This window comes from Lycorma delicatula, chromosome 7 (genome assembly GCF_047948215.1).
Source record: "Lycorma delicatula isolate Av1 chromosome 7, ASM4794821v1, whole genome shotgun sequence".
In the NCBI taxonomy this organism is placed as follows: Eukaryota; Metazoa; Arthropoda; class Insecta; order Hemiptera; family Fulgoridae; genus Lycorma; species Lycorma delicatula.
The window spans coordinates 133,053,082-133,068,359 of record NC_134461.1 but is presented as its reverse complement, the minus strand read 5'-3'; the positions used below and the strand labels follow the sequence as shown (position 1 = coordinate 133,068,359).

The window sequence follows — 15,278 nt, the reverse complement described above, 5'->3', positions numbered from 1 at the left end:
ACGCGTTCACCGCTACACCAAACCGTTGGGTTACGGTTTGAGTACCTACCAAAAACATAATGGAACAGGCAAGAAAACATATACTTAAAAAAAATCGAGCGAACAAAATAAAATTTGTTTATAGTCTAACGTAAAACATACACAAAATCTAATTCTATAAAAGCAAAATTAAAGCGTTTGAATACAACGATTCCTCCAGAAGGGTTGAAGACGCGGACACTTTGACGACTATCAACGCAGGCCCTTTTAAAAGAAATTCAAATGAAAGAAAAAGATCTTTAATAAATATATTTGGTCCTGTTAAGGGCCGATTTGGTCCTATAAATACTAATTTAATTGTACCAAAACGGCATGTTACTGTCTTCAAAAAAAAAAAATCGTACAGAAAGTGTTAATTATATTATTAACATCTACAATATTTTCTTCTTAAAATTTATAAAACAACAATTGGGTACCATTTTCTGTTTTGTTTTCAACGATCTGAAAACAGAAGACGTAGATCGAACTGTACAACTATAACATCCTGACAAAACAACTCAATAATTCTTTAGTTCTCAATTAAAAGGAAATAATTAAATAATACTACTCGTACATATTTATATATTTCTACGTTAACCGTTAACAATTTTCTTATATACCCGAGAAAATTGATAAAAACGTTTCTATAGTGATAAAAGAAAAGAAAATCCTTTACTTATTGATTATATAACGGATTACATACAGCCTAAAATAAAAATACTGGAGCATTATTTTTAGACGATTATGAATCTTCTATACCCATGTAATACCAGATTAAAACTTCCGGATAGCGATTTAAAATTTTCTTGATAAATAACCGCGAGTCGAGTTACCATCTCACTTATTTCTCTTTCTCCCACCATCTTTGTGTTTTTTATTTATTTTCTCTTGCTCTACAAAACTCTTTTATAATCCCTCCCGGATAAAAAAAAATCCTTTCTAATTGTTTCAACTTATTACTTCACTTTCTTTTACCTTCTCCCTTGTATTATGTAAAAAAAATTAACTAAATAAATTATAACTGCAGGCTTACTCACCAAATCAAATAAAATTCAAATCATTACAGTATTAAGTGAAAGTGATATTTATATTACTATTATCTGTCATTAATATACTGTATTTATAAACTAGTTCAATAACTCAATTTCCACCCCCCACCCCATAAGTAAATTCATACAGTATCTACGCAGTATAGATAACCAAAATTATATTAATTTTAGTATTAAAATAATAGATACAAAATCTCCTTATAATGTCGTATATTATCTATACACAATTTTCATATCCTGACCACCGTAGGGGAAGACACCCGGGATCGTGTGACGATCCCGGTCGCCACACCACCCTAGCCCTGATGGGCTTTACCGGAGGTCGTCTTTTAGACCCTCTAAACCTGATAACACATCACAGTCATCGGTTTTGCCTCTTTTAAGATGCCACCGATGTAAATGCCTCGGCCGACATTTATCATCGCTTTCGTACGGCTACTTCTAACCGAGATCACCTGCCGTGGCTTACAACCCTCAACTATCAAATTAACCTATTCGCGGAAGCGCAATCACGTTCCTCTAACACCTAAGGTTTCGCTCAAAATTTATCTTCATATCTAACTTCAATTAGACTATGCGCTCAGATTATTCGAGTCTTTTAAAACCAAAAATAGTTCCTCATACCGACAAAACAAGTGTTGATCGCACGACAATTTTCCCCTACGATTGAATTTACTTAAAAGTCCTTTTGATTTACTTAATCAAAAAACCGATCGGCAAATTTATTAAGCCTCCAATGAAAATACACCCTATCTCTCTCTGCTCCGGTCCGCTTTCGGGAACGAGATCGATGCCTACACCCTCCAGCACCGCAACACCGTCATAGAGTTCTCCACACATCCGTTCTCATCCTAACAACGAATATCTCGGCTAACCGGGGCCCGATGCCAAAACGCCTATCTTAGCGCAGTAAACACCCAAACGGGCCAGTAACCACCGGGTTCTTATTCTGAACATCTATAATGGCATCAGAGTCCTTCATATATCCTTCGCAGCGGTAAGAATCTAAGAAAGTTAGCGGCTTATATTTCCTTTCCGCTTTCAATAAACTTGCACATCAAAGCCCGAATTGATCCTTGCAGGCCCTCTGGCTACTTTGGTAAGTTCATATACTACTTATACGTCTGCCACATCATCGATGGCCATATACTCCAGACACAATTTTCAGATTCTAACCTTAATTTTTTCAACAAATATTTTCGGCTCTTAACTGCCAAACCGATCTTAATGAAAATTCTGGGTAATTCCACCAAAATGCTAAATAAAACAAAAATCTTAAATCCATAAAATTTAAAACTTCAGTCCGGTATGTAATTCTTTTCAAATCTTATTTTAAATTTATATGTACTAGCCGCCACATAAGTTTTAGCGGATGACAGCCGTGTTAAAAAAAATCATAGAAAAAATTTTATTACACCATTACAATCGCTCAATCTTCTCTATGTAAAATGTATAAAACGGAATTCGATTGTCGTTTTTATTTTATTGGAATAAATATTAGAAAAAACTTTTTTTACGAAATTTTCAAAAAAGTAAATATAGACTGCCGATAAGAAAAGCAATAACCGACAACGATAAAACGCCCGTGACGTTTTACAAAAGAAGCACGTTCTTAGATATGATGGGCATTTTGCGGTAAATTTGGTATCCTAAGAATCGTTAATGCTACATGAAATCGACTGTTATAACTTGAAATCAAAATATATTGGTGGAGACGCATCGTGGACGTAACTGATTTCAAACTATTTTATGAATTCAAGTACAGTCTGGTCTCAATGTGTTACGTAGCTACAATTTGTTTACTTGTTTACAAATTTCTCACGATGTTATAGTACTATATATTTGTAATATATATTTGATAATACTCACCTTAATATTTAAACAAATAAATTGAAGTATATCGATAAAAAACTAAGAAAACAAACATCTAAGAACTTGAAATAAATTTATAAATATAGCCCCTTCATTTATATGTTTACATAAGTAACTTTTCCATTGAATTCGTTTATACGCATATGCGCTCTCAAACCCTGAAAACTGTGCGATGAAAATGCATATATTTAGTCAATAAATAAAAAATATAATATACAAAACCTTGCTTAGAGCTTAATCAAGACGGTAAAAATGGTAATAACCTGCAACAGAGAAAATTAAAAACCGCATTAATAATTAAGATAAGATAAAAATTCAGAATAATTAACAAAATAAAAGGTTATAATTTTTTTTCTTAAATCTAATTATTTCTTTCTCTCGTATAAACTTATCTATTGGATAACAATATTATAAGGTAAGAATTTTTTTTGAAACAATAAACGGGTTCCAGAACCGTTTCTCAGTAGTCATAAAATGAATCGTTCAAATTCTCAAGACCGAAGTCGAAAAAACCTTTTAGTTTTCCGTAAATTATATTTTGTTGAATTGCAAATACACAAGAAATTTTAACAAAATTTGTACAGGTTTTTTCTGAGAAAATCGATGTACATAATAAAATCGATAAAAAAATAAACGCAACGTTAATTAAAAATAAAACCTACCAAAATTTGCCAAAAAATGTTCATAATTTAAAATAAATAATTTAATCAAACTAAAAAAAATGACTTCATTTTTTTCATCGATTTACACAAAATTAAATTTCTTACAAATTTTTATTTATTTATCGGAAATTTAACGACGATAATTTAGGGCAAATAGAAAACAGGTGTTTTTTTTTCAATTCCAATCTTTTGTTTTTAAATAAGTTTCTAGGAAACTACCAGGGATATAACTCTACGACTTGATTTGTTCAGTTCCAAGATCGATAAACCAGATATCCTTTTTATTCGGGTCCCAAAACTTTAGTACGACTTCATTTTACCCTTGGAGCAGAAATCAGGCCGAAATATTTCGTTACACAAAACTAAAATTAAAGCGTTTCAGGACAGGAGTTTACAGAATTTTACTCATATCAATATCTCAAATCAACTCTGTACGATGTTGAATCCTTATACACAACTATACACAAAAAAAAAGCTTCCGTTATAAGTTTTAACGAATAAACGAATACCTATTTCGTGGAAAAAATTTCGTAATTTCTTACTGGCAAATATAAACTAAAACTTGACTACACCGAATAACCTGGACTTTAATGAAATCGATAAATAAGCATAAGTCGTATTACAATCGGCTATCAACAGAAATCTCAATCGTTTCAAAACTCAAAACCGTTTGATTCTAACTTTAACTAATTAAAATTCTAAGGAGGTCACGTTATATTATGTATTAGTTAATAACAAAACAATCGCGTCATCGCTCGCGTACGTTCTGGGATATTATGTATGACGGTGAGCACTGGCTAAATACTACACTAGGCGGTACAATAACATTTGGAAAGAATTGAATTAAGATTAAGGCGATTCTGAACCGATCGGTGCTTAAAATGAATGAAAAATGGTACGGATGCAAGTAGAAAATACCTTTTTTTTTTCAATGAAGATTAATTGCTAGGCCGTATTACGCGTTAAAAAATCAGTGAAATTTTAGAAATGTTTGTATACAAGGCGATATTAATAAATAGGCAGGATTACATTTTTTTATTTGATACAGATGCACACGATGATGAACGCCTGCCAAAAAATAAACGGTAAAAGAGAATAAAGAGGGACGGGTCAATCGTGTAAGGCGTCCTCGTACTCCTAGACAAATATACGCTAAGGACGTAGTACGCTTGAACATTTATGTACATTTGTACATATACGTTATTTATCCAGCGGATCTGCTTGTGCACAGTCATCCTGAATCCACAGAGCTATGTATCACCACCTCCTCCTAGACATGTTAAAAAGAATCTCCGAAGTTTTGATTTGAAAGGCTTCCTTCACAGTGTTGCGCCGTTCTGCATTTGCTGCGTATTGATGATGAGGTACATAGGACTTGATCGTTCCACACAACAAGTTTTAGGTCGGAGTTTCGTAGTGACCGTCTCCGCTGACACTTGTGAATCACTGCCGATCCAGCCGCCTGGAAATCGTGCACTTCAGGAGCAAAATGAGGCGAAGCCCCCCCCCCCTTTATATCCTATTATAGGTTATATCGATTAGGATATCCTATATCCTAATGGATATAATGCATCCATTATATCCCAGTATAATGGATGCATTATACTGCATCCAGATACTTGCACGACAACTTTTCGTGAAACTGAAATATTAACATTTCCCCCGACATTTGAAAATAATATCGATGGACGGAAGGCGAACATTCAACACGAAATCTACCGCATCGAAAACAATGTTTTGCGTCGGGTGATTCTCTGTATAATCACTCGATCAACATAGAGTTCGATTAGAAAATAATCGATAAGGGTCTTTTAAAAAATTGAAATTTTCATTTCGGTAATGATTTGAAACGAATACGTAAATCATTCGGACGTAAATATTATAATCATCCTCGATTCCGATTCTTAATTCTTACTCTCATTACTCAACGGCAACTCTTAAGATACAAAACGTCGACTGTAATCCTTGACAACACAAAAAAATAAAATAAATTAAATATTCCATACAAACAAAACCCTATAATATTTCTAATTTAAATATTAATGTAATTTAAAGCAAATTTAATAAAATAATTATAAATACCGAATTACATAAATAAATGACTTCGTTTCCTCTATTACATTATTAAAAATAATTATCCACATCAGACCTTGAAAAATTATTACGTAAATAATTTCGATTGATTGCCGCTGTCAAATAATAAGGTAATTGTAAACGCACAAAAAACTACTACCTAGTGACCTAATTGAAATCTTTCAAACGGTAAAAAATTAAAAAAATAGCTTATACGCACGATATCTTACTATACGAATCGGGTAAAATTATCTGTCATTATCAAAACAACGTCCACCGATTCAAACGTATAACAAATTTTTATAGCCGAGCACACAATATAATCTACGAACAAATTAGGCCGACTATTATAACTACTGTACTGACGACAGCTACTATTACATCCGAATCAAATTTTATACTTTCTCAAAACCGGTTAAATATTATAAATATTAACGATAAACAATAATTCTAAAGCGCCTATCAGCACAAAATATTTTCTTTAAATTACAGACTGTAAAAACCACAAGAATTACAAACCTAACAACTTAACGTATGTCGATAAAAAAAAAAACTGTACGCAATTTAAGAAAAATAAATATTACAATGCATGTTTTCATAAACCAATAGATCTTCAACGAGCGCTAGTCGAATTATCATTGCTGGATTCAGCTTATAATAACCCCGGAGCAACAGAAGTAGGTGATGACCTTTTAGAGGCGATGCTCAACAAGATAAAAAACTATATAGTAAATTGACTAAAATTAAAACTCTATTTTAAAGCGAAAACCGATTTTAGTTTGTTTTTATTTCCGATAATTTTTTTATTCGATTAAATTAAAATTTAAAACATATAAAGTCCAATTTAATATATTTAGGATTAAATAAGTTTATAACAACTTAACGTAACAAAACAAGAAGTACTGTAAATTTTCACACGCATTACTAATGTTCTCCCGCTCACACAAAGGTATAAGAAATTCTATCCTTACTAGATGTTACAACGTTGCTAAACAGTATTAACGTTGAGCGGACTGCAGTATATTTCAATTACGACAAATTACCTTTAGTTCACACTCCATAAAACTTCATTTTAAAGGTCGATACTAATCAACCTTTCGCAATACGTAAATAGATCACCGAATAATTAAAAATTGTAACATATTCTTTAGTTGATTTTTACGAGTATACAATCTGCAATCTTTAAAAAAATGAATGATCGTTTATGTTTAAAAAATATACCGACATAAACTTCGGTCAGAAGAGCTCTTTTCGTATAACAACTTAGTGCAGGAACCAAACAGCAACGATAATAATTGAAGAACATAAGAAAGAAGCCGTAATAAGAAAGTGAGTCGGACAAAGATGTTCCCTATCACCGTTACTTTTAAATCTTTACATAGACATAGCGGTTAATGATGTTAAAGAACAATTTAGATCCGGAGTAACAGTACAAGGCGAAAAGATAAAGACGCTTCGATTTGCTGACGATATAGTAATTCTAGCCGAGAGTAAAAAGGATTTAGAAGAAACAATGAACGGCATGGATGATGAAGTGCTACCCAAGAACTACCGCATGAAAATAAACAAGAACAAAATTAAAATAATGAAATGTAGTAGAAATAATGAAGATGGACTACTGAATGTGAAAATAGGAGGAGAAAGATTATAGAGGTAGAAGAATTTTGTTATTTGGAAAACAGAATTACTGAAGATGGACGAAGCAGGAGCGATATAAAATGCCGAATGGCACAGAGGAAAGAGCTTTTAGTCAGAAATATAATTTGTTTACATCAGAAATTAATTTAAATATCAGGAAAAGATTTTTGAAAGTATACGTTTGGAGTGTCGCTTTATATGCAAGTAAAACTTCGACGATCGGAGTATCTGAGAAGAAAAGATTAGAAGCTTTTGAAATCGGGTGCTATAGGAGAATGTAAAAATCAAATGGGTGGATAAAGTGACAAATGGAGAGGTGTTGCGGTAAATAGATGAAGAAAGATGCACTTGGATAAATATAGGTAAAAGAAGAGATAGACTTATAGGCCACATATTAAGGCATCCTGGAATAGTCACTTTACTACTGGAGGGACAGGTAGAAGGAAAAAATTGTGCAAGCAGGCAACGTTTGGAGGATGTAAAACAAATTGTTAGGGATGCAGAATGTAGGGGGTATACCGAAATGAATCGACTAGCACTAGATAGGGAATCTTGGAGAGCTGCATCAAACCAGTGAAATGACTGAATACAAAAAAAAAACGCAATACTTTGACTTACGAGATGAGATTATAATGCTTCTGTTACACTTTTTTAACGAATAACCTAACTATTTCAAAAATCTTCATACAAATTAATTTAAAACAAAAAAAACCCTAAATTTTCAGTATCCCGTTTAATGTGTACAAAAATATGCTTTCTGAATTAATTATCTTGTAGTTATTTATTACATTTAATACCTTCATATTACTTAGCGTGTTTATAATTTAAATAATTAATCGTGTATTTTGTAACGCTCTGATGGAGGATTTTACCATGGTTTCCCTTGATCCACCCAAGAAAACGATGAGGCAAGTTCTTTTTTTTTTACGGTGGAGTAACATATCTACCCGTTACCGAAACGATCCACATTACTACGTACGGTACAGAATACAATTTTTAGCTATTTAATACTGTAAAGCTACCGCATTATTTATTATTAATTTTTACTTAAAATTATGATTTAGCTGTTAATTTTATTCATTTATCACTATTTTAACTATCTTGCCTGCATAATTCCACGAATAATATCACTTCCTCGTATTTATCAAAGAGATTAAAATACCGAATGATGACTAATAATTCATAATTTATCAACGGATAAGGAATAAACTATAATATAAAGAGCTTATCTAACGTAGAACCAATTAACTTATTTTTTCGTAATTAGAATTAAATTTTATTACTAGCATAAAAAAATTATATATATATTGGAATTCAACTAAAGTGAATAACGTACCACAATAAAAGGTAAATGTCAGGCGTCGGCAACCTACGACCCGCGGGTCGCCGAGTGACCCACTTGAGTTCCGAAAATAAAGTATAATATATAAAAATAAATTATAAAACATAATATGGAATGAACCCTTAAAGAAAAGAGATTAAAAAAAACCGACAATAAAGAATAACATTAACATTTTTGTTTGATTACAGTTGTAGTAATGAACATGCATTTTTATTTTTTTAAATAAAAATTGTAACATAATTTCAAGGAGAAATCGCTAAGTTTGGCAACGCCGATCCGTAATTCCATGACAGACATCTGGTAACAGACGTGTCGTTCTCTCAGTTCACTCTCCGTTGTAACACTCATTAAGTAGCGTAAGAGTGAAATAATTATTATTTAAAACAAATCATTACCGTGGGAAAACAAAAATAAAAAAGAGATTCTTTCAAAATCTGTGGAATGAAAGTACGAACGTATCGAAAACTGTGACAAATTCGTATGTACTTAGTGCACAGATGTAATTATCGCCAGAACTTACAACATTCAGCGACACTGTTCTTCAAAACATAAAAACGTTAGTGAAATGCCAAATGAAGAAAAATCTGAGTACATTGTTAAACGTGTATTAAATTTGTGTAAGAGAAATTGTTAAAGATTTTTTTTACCAGCCCACAATCACGCTACATCTGCCAGTTTTCTTGCGGCTCTTAGCATCGGTACCGACGGAAAATCGTTTACAGACGACGAATTTTCGAAAAACGCATACATAAATTGTTCCGAACACTTATTTAATGACTTCGCAAATAATAAACAAGTCATCGAGAAAATTAAAGAAATGCTACAGTCATCTAGAACAGTTCAGCGTCGCATTGAAGATACGGCCGGAAAATATTACTGAACAGCTCAAAAATGATGTTATCTAGTGAAGTAATTAACGTTATACTCGATGAAAGTACCGATGTAAGTTAAACGGATAGGCTTGCAATAGTTAATAGATATGCATCAATAAATAGTTCAAAAGTCAATGAAGAACTTTGCGATCCTGCTTTTATGAATGACACGACCAAAGGCGCTGGACATTTTTCGTCAAATAGAAGAGTTTACTAAATTTAAAAAAGGGAACGTATTGAATTTAAAAAGTAAATTGTTTTCCGTCCAAAGGTTCGAATCCCGGTCAGGCATGGCATATTTTCACACGCTACAAAATCATTCATCTCATCCTCTAAAACACCTAGACGGGTCCCCGGTGGTTTAAAAAAAAAAAAAATTATTTTCAATAACAACTGACGGTGCTCCAGTTATTAGAGGAAAAGCTGTTGTATTAGTGAAACTAATGGAAAATGAACTTGGCCGCTCGGTTTTATCGTTTAATTGTATCGTACATGAAGAAAATTTATCGGCAAAGGCATCTACGACACAACTTAAAGATGTAATGGAAAAAGTTATGATCGTAAACATGATAGTAGCACGATCGGCGTTAGTACACAGGCGCTTCAAAGCGTTTTTAACGGAAATCGAAACGAAATATGGAAAATTACTGATACATTCGAAAACAGTTAAGTCGACGCAAATTTCTAAATAAATTTGTAGTTTTAGAGTTAGAAATATTTCTTTACAAAATCGGTGAAGATGATCTCGGACTCGATTATAAAGAATGATTTTTAAAACTTTGTCTTAACAGACATAATGAACAATTATTATAATGATTTCAACCTACGATTTCAAGGAAATAACCACACAATTTTGAAAATGTACGAGGAATGGAAGAGTTTTTCTTCGAAATTAATATTACTTGAAACAGACATCAAAAATAAAGAATTTCGTTTGTTTCCCTTGTTAAAAGGGCAACATGAAAAGAAAATATTGACGAGAGAAATCTTAATACGTTCGAAAGTTGGATTTTGTGCATTAAAAGTGAATTTGAAAATCGATTTCAAACATTTAAAAAGCACGGCAAATGTTTAATTTTATAATAAAGCCCCATGAAATAGAAGAAAATTTGAAGATCTGCAGTATTTTCAATATGTTAAAGCGGTCAACTTAAGTTTAGAAACGAATGATTTTAAACGTTCAGCGTTACGGAGGGATTCAAGACACAGCGGAATAATTTGAAAAAATCAGAATATTATGGTCTTTTCATGATATCAACGTGTTGGGGGCATCACTTCCTACGAAGTTTTCATCTCTGAATAAAATCGGCTTTGCCATTTTGTCCGCACTCGGTTCAATTTATAAATGTGAGCAAATATTTTCACACATGAAATCTATTTTAAGTAAGAAAAAGAGCAGCTTAACCACCGGAAATTCAGATGCTTGTATTCGTCCTAAGTTGACTAACTAACTATATGCAAGACCTGACTAAATTGACGTTCAAAGTTCAGCATCACGGAAGCCGTTGATATCGATGAGAAAATAAAGTTCATTCAGTTTGAATGAACTTTAATTTTTAATTAGCTAATTTTTATGTTCACAGTTTAACGCGTTTTGTAATTATTTTCTCGATAAAATCTAATTATTCACCACAAAAGACTTTTGAAATGAAAATACTACTGATCCAAAACGTCTTCTCAATACAAACATTTTGTTTGATACTGACCAGCAGCCAAAAAAGGTTGCCGACAACTGGTATATGTGATACAAGAGATAATATATTACAATATTGTGGTATAATACAATATTCCACTATAAATATATACATATACAGGGTGTCCCATATAAAACGCAACACAACCTTATATCGGTAGGTATTGAAATATTAAAAACGCATGTGTAAATGTAAATGTAATTTTTATTATTACCATCCATTACCTTACATTTAGAGTAAATGTTAACCCACCGGGTTGGTCTAGTGGTTAACGCGTCTTCCCAAATCAGCTGATTTGGAAGTCGAGAGTTACAGCGTTCAAGTCCTAGTAAAGCCAGATATTTTTACATGGATTTGAATACTAGATCGTGGATACCGGTGTTCTTTGGTGGTTGGGTTTCAATTAACCACACATCTCAGGAACGGCCGAACTGAGAATGTACAAGACTACACTTCATTTACACTCATACATATCATCCTCATTCATCCTCTGAAGAATTATCTAAACGGTAGTTACCGGAGGCTAAACAGGAAAAAGAAAGAGTAAATGTTGGAAGTGGCCGCCCTTCTTGAATACAAGCTTCAATTCTTTTTACAGCGTTTCTTGCAACTTTTTTCAAAGTTTGTGGCTGGATATTTAATACAGCTTGTTCAATACTGACTTACAATCGTTCATGTGTTCGTGGTTTGTGGCTGTAGGCTTTTTCTTTGAGGTAACCCCGTAGAAAAAAATGCACCGCAGTCAAATCTGGAGATCTTGGTGGCCACAAGCCTCGACCGATAACAAGATTAGCAAAGAATTCCTCAACGAAATCAGAAGTTGAACCTGCTTAGTGCAATGTCGCACCGTCATGTTGTAGCCAGCAGTTCTGTCTTCCTCTTCTGAGAGTGCGATGAACTGAAATAAAATATCCTGGTATCGTTCTGCATTAATGGTGTACTCGAAAAAAATAGGACCGATTATTTTCTTACGCGATATCGCGCACCACACGCCCAACTTCTGCGGTGTAATTGTTTTTTGTGATAAACGTGGGGATTTTCAGCACTCCAAATTCTACTGTTTTGGCTGGAAACAGACTTCATTTGGATCCAAATGAAACCATGCTTCATCTGTGAAAAATAACGAATCCATAACATTAATTCCTTCACGCAGAAATCGACGGAACCGTTGACAATATTGTAGCCGTTTTTCTTTGTCGGGCTCAAGAAGTCGATGAACCGTTTGAATGCGATAAGGTCGTAATTGTAATTGTTTGGTCGCCCCATGAACAATCGATTTAGACAAATTAATTTCAGCAGACAAAAGTCTGATCGATTTATTTGGCGAGGCGAGTAATCGGTCTTTGATTTCAGTGACTGTATCTGTATTCAACACTGACGTAGATATATATTTTTTTATGTTCCTTGTTTTTAACAGAACCGATTTCTCTAAATTTTAACATCAGTATTAAGGTACTCTCCAAGTACCTTAATACTGATGTTTAGTTAGAAGCCTGTTTATCTGGGTATTTATGGCGAAACAAATCATGCACTGCAACCGCTGATTTCGTACTGAAGTACGACTCGACAATGAAAACACGTTCATCTAGCGAAAACACCACCTTGTCTCTAGCAATACACTGAACGTTATGATTGCATTGCTGTTACTATCGGTAGTGTTCTACTGCGTCGCCGCGATGTTCAGATGTTGGACGAGTCCATTTCAGTAACGAGTAGAGAGGAGTAAGCTTGACTTTTGAAATTTCATGGATGATCGGTTGCGTTTTATAAGGGACACCTGTATATAAAGTGGGTGTAGTACAGAGTAACCGTACTACACCCTTCACTTTTGTTTTGATATCTTTTTAGACAATCCCTAATAATAATTTAAAATAGAACAATAAACATACGATATCGTTAGTGTAAATATAAATATATGTTTAAGACAAAACAAAGCTCTGCAAATGTATAATTAAGAACTTTTTAATAATCTTTAAAATTATATTGAGAAAACTTCGATTTGATTTGTTGCAACATAACGCGACATATAACTACATAATTAAATAATGATGTAATAAAATATCTTTCTTTATCACTCACTCACTCCCTCTTTCCCTCTCGCTCTCTCTCTCTCTCTCTCTAACCCGCTAAAACAAAAAAATTGTTAACAAAGGTATCCTGAATAGATAGATTTTAATCTGATGGAGTATAATTAATGGTGTTAAAACAATATATAACGTAGCTGATTAAATCAGGGAAGATATTTGAAACCCCAGCAGATTTAAATCTTATTCGGCAAAAACTTAACGTTTTTTAAAACCTCTGAATCAAAATAAATCTTTCATAATAACAGCGAATATAAAATCTTACGCCAGTTTTAAAAATATTTTAATAAAGAAAAAAATAATCAATAATTTACCGATCGCCAAATTCATCGCCTGTAGACAGAACGATCCATTTAGTTACTCACTCGGCTTTATACATTGTCGTATTTCCACGACAATAAAACAAACTAATAATCTAAATGCGATAATGCTGTGTATATCTAAAAATAAATATTTGTCGAAATATTTGTATTATATCGGTAACAAAGTTATATCCTTGTTGCGATTGATGATAGATTTATTCTTCAACCGGTTAAACGGCAGAAAATAAATACGGATAATAAAACGTACAGTACACAGTTGCACACAACGCAAGGAAAATAAACATAGCGATACGGATGTAACACAGTTACGAGTGTGGTGCAGCGTGTTTTATGGGAAATAAATCACGTACTTCTCGCTTTTGAGTTAACGAGATAATACTGTATTTGTAAAGTAATAATATCGTTGTTGCACCGGAAGTTACAATGATTGTTGTTATAGATAAGACGAGAGGAAGCTGATGTATACCGGGTAAAATCGCACGCGTATAATAATTTATAAAATACGAATCTCTCGACAAAAGGCTTGAAATTGAAAACCTTTTAGCTAAAGCACTGTTTGTTTACGCGGTAATACCGATGAGTCAGGGTTTTTAAAAAAAATATTTAATCTGTCAGAGAGAGACAGATCATAAACTATCTTCCTTCTACTCTCATTTAACCTTTCCAAGAACGACAAAGTACACATTTTCCCGTATCAAGTTATAAAGAAAAAAAATCTATATCTAATTTAGTAGTCCAAGGATAAGTTTCTGGACCGTATCGATCAAAGTAATTGGAAAATGACGCGTACAAGGTACAGCATCAGCGTCCGACGATCCGGCTAATAACGCAGACTCTAATAGCTTTGTTTGTTTGAGTACATAAAATATTAACGCAAATCAACGGTTTTAATACAACTCGTTATAATCAGACGCATCTGATCGGGAATGAATTTGACTTCAAGCTGGTAACGTCGTTTAAGAAATCAAATCCTATGTACGCATTCGTAAAGAAATATCTTTGAATTCGTAGAATTTCTTCTTCAATGATCCTATTCAACTCTTCATTAGCGTTAAGAGTATTGGAATAGACGCGTTTCTTTAAATAACCTCACAAGAAAACGTCACAGACAATAAGGTCTGGCGACCTTTGTGACCGGTCAAAAGATTCACTTCCACGACCGATCCGACGACCCTGAATGTGAGTATTTAGCAGCGAACTCGGTTTGCAAAATGAGGTGCGGCTCCATTTTGATGAAAAATAGCGTATCTCATTTATGGAACGGTAAAATGAGGCATTATGTGTTGCTTTAACACTTGTAGGTATCTGCAGTCATTTTGTTGCCTGATTTGTTGTAGGATAATACACTATCGACAGTAAACAGCCGACGGACAGTAATACCTTTTGATTTAAGTTAGTTATGTTAAAGAATATGAGGGTTTTCGGTGTCGTGGTAATTACGGTTACGCCTGCTTGTAGTATCGTTAAGGTAGAAAGTAGATTCATCTGAGAATAAAATACTTTCGCGCAGGTCTGTATCGACATCATGATGCTCAATAATACGCGAACAAAATTCAACTCTCCTATCCGGATCGTCTTCCAAAAGATAATGGATGGCTTTTAAAAAAATTTACTTTACTCCATTTTGCTACGCTTTGGACAATCTTTGTGG

The 15,278-nt window shown here is 33.3% G+C and overlaps 1 protein-coding gene across 2 annotated transcripts in view; it reads right to left on the bottom strand.

Moving 5' to 3' along the window:
* Nucleotides 1-15,278, bottom strand: part of klar (klarsicht) — a 1,056,371-nt gene that overhangs the window by 421,475 nt on the left and 619,618 nt on the right. The window lies entirely within an intron of this gene.